This window comes from Nomia melanderi, unplaced genomic scaffold (assembly GCF_051020985.1).
Source record: "Nomia melanderi isolate GNS246 unplaced genomic scaffold, iyNomMela1 scaffold0812, whole genome shotgun sequence".
Lineage (NCBI taxonomy): Eukaryota > Metazoa > Arthropoda > Insecta > Hymenoptera > Halictidae > Nomia > Nomia melanderi.
Window position 1 is genome coordinate 7501 of NW_027475926.1, and position 2500 is coordinate 10000.

The window sequence follows — 2500 nt, forward strand, 5'->3', positions numbered from 1 at the left end:
CGTTTTAAAATTATTTCAATGTTTAATCCATGCGTAAACATGAAGTTTATTAACGTTTTTAACATTAAAAAAATTACAAAAATTTATTTTTCGGAAAAAAAGGAAAAAAACCGATTCGGCGGAGCGAGGTGTCCAGCCGTGCGGTAATTCCAGCAGGCGAATCGGACTTCCGAAATTTTTCTAAGTCCCACGGTCGACACCAACTTTTTTAATAAGTGTTTTAAAATTATTTCAATGTTTAATCCATGCGTAAACATGAAGTTTATTAACGTTTTTAACATTAAAAAAAATTACAAAAATTTATTTTTCGGAAAAAATGGAAAAAACCGATTCGTCGGAGCGAGGTGTCCTGCCCGTGCGGTAATTCCAGCAGGCGAATCGGACTTCCCCGAAATTTTTCTAAGTCCACGGTCGACACCAACTTTTTTAATAAGCGTTTTAAAATTATTTCAATGTTTAATCCATGCGTAAACATGAAGTTTATTAACGTTTTTAACATTAAAAAAAATTACAAAAATTTATTTTCGGAAAAAAAGGAAAAAACCGATTCGGCGGAGCGAGGTGTCCAGCCCGTGCGGTAATTCCAGCAGGCGAATCGGACTTCCCGAAATTTTTCTAAGTCCCACGGTCGACACCAACTTTTTTAATAAGTGTTTTAAAATTATTTCAATGTTTAATCCATGCGTAAACATGAAGTTTATTACGTTTTTAACATTAAAAAAAATTACAAAAATTTATTTTTCGGAAAAAATGGAAAAAACCGATTCGTCGGAGCGAGGTGTCCTGCCCGTGCGGTAATTCCAGCAGGCGAATCGGACTTCCCGAAATTTTTCTAAGTCCCACGGTCGACACCAACTTTTTTAATAAGCGTTTTAAAATTATTTCAATGTTTAATCCATGCGTAAACATGATGTTTATTAACGTTTTCAACGTTAAAAAAAATTACAAAAATTTATTTTTCAAGAAAAATGGAAAATACCGATTCGGCGGAGCGAGGTGTCCAGCCCCGTGCGGTAATTCCAGCAGGCGAATCGGACTTCCGAAATTTTTCTAAGTCCCACGGTCGACACCAACTTTTTTAATAAGTGTTTTAAAATTATTTCAATGTTTAATCCATGCGTAAACATGACGTTTATTAACGTTTTTGACATTAAAAAAAATTACAAAAATTTATTTTTCAAAAAAAATGGAAAAAAACCGATTCGTCGGAGCGAGGTGTCCAGCCCGTGCGGTAATTCCAGCAGGCGAATCGGACTTCCCGAAATTTTTCTAAGTCCCACGGTCGACACCAACTTTTTTAATAAGCGTTTTAAAATTATTTCAATGTTTAATCCATGCGTAAACATGATGTTTATTAACGTTTTCAACGTTAAAAAAAATTACAAAAATTTATTTTTCAAAAAAAATGGAAAAAAACCGATTCGTCGGAGCGAGGTGTCCTGCCCGTGCGGTAATTCCAGCAGGCGAATCGGACTTCCCGAAATTTTTCTAAGTCCCACGGTCGACACCAACTTTTTTAATAAGTGTTTTAAAATTATTTCAATGTTTAATCCATGCGTAAACATGACGTTTATTAACGTTTTTGACATTAAAAAAAATTACAAAAATTTATTTTTCAAAAAAAATGGAAAAAACCGATTCGTCGGAGCGAGGTGTCCAGCCCGTGCGGTAATGCCAGCAGGCGATCCGGGGTACTCGAAATTTTTCTAAGTCCCGACGGTCAAGAGTAAACTTTTTCATCGCATATTTCAAAATTTTTTCAATGTTTAATCTACGCATAAAAACGCAGTTTATCGCAGTTTTTAACGTTGAGAAAATTGACAAAAATTTTTTTTTCACTGAAAATGGAAAAAATGTATCGGTCGATGCGGGCTATCCAGGCCGTGCGGTAATTCCAGCAGGCGATCCGGGGTACTCGAAATTTTTCTAAGTCCCGACGGTCAAGAGTAAACTTTTTCATCACATATTTCAAAATTTTTTTAATGTTTAATCCACGCATAAAAACGCAGTTTATTAACGTTTTTAACGTTGAGAAAATTGACAAAAATTTTTTTTTCACTGAAAATGGAAAAAATGTATCGGTCGATGCGGGCTGTCCAGGCCGTGCGGTAATTCCAGCAGGCGATCCGAGGTACTCGAAATTTTTCTAAGTCCGAACGGTCAAGAGTAAACTTTTTCATCACATATTTCAAAATTTTTTTAATGTTTAATCCACGCATAAAAACGCAGTTTATTAACGTTTTTAACGTTGAGAAAATTGACAAAAATTTTTTTTTCACTGAAAATGGAAAAAATGTATCGGTCGATGCGAGCTGTCCAGGCCGTGCGGTAATTCCAGCCGGCGATCCGAGGTACTCGAAATTTTTCTAAGTCCGAACGGTCAAGAGTAAACTTTTTCATCACATATTTCAAAATTTTTTCAATGTTTAATCCACTCATAAAAACGCAGTTTATTAACGTTTTTAACGTTGAGAAAATTGACAAAAATTTTTTTTTCACT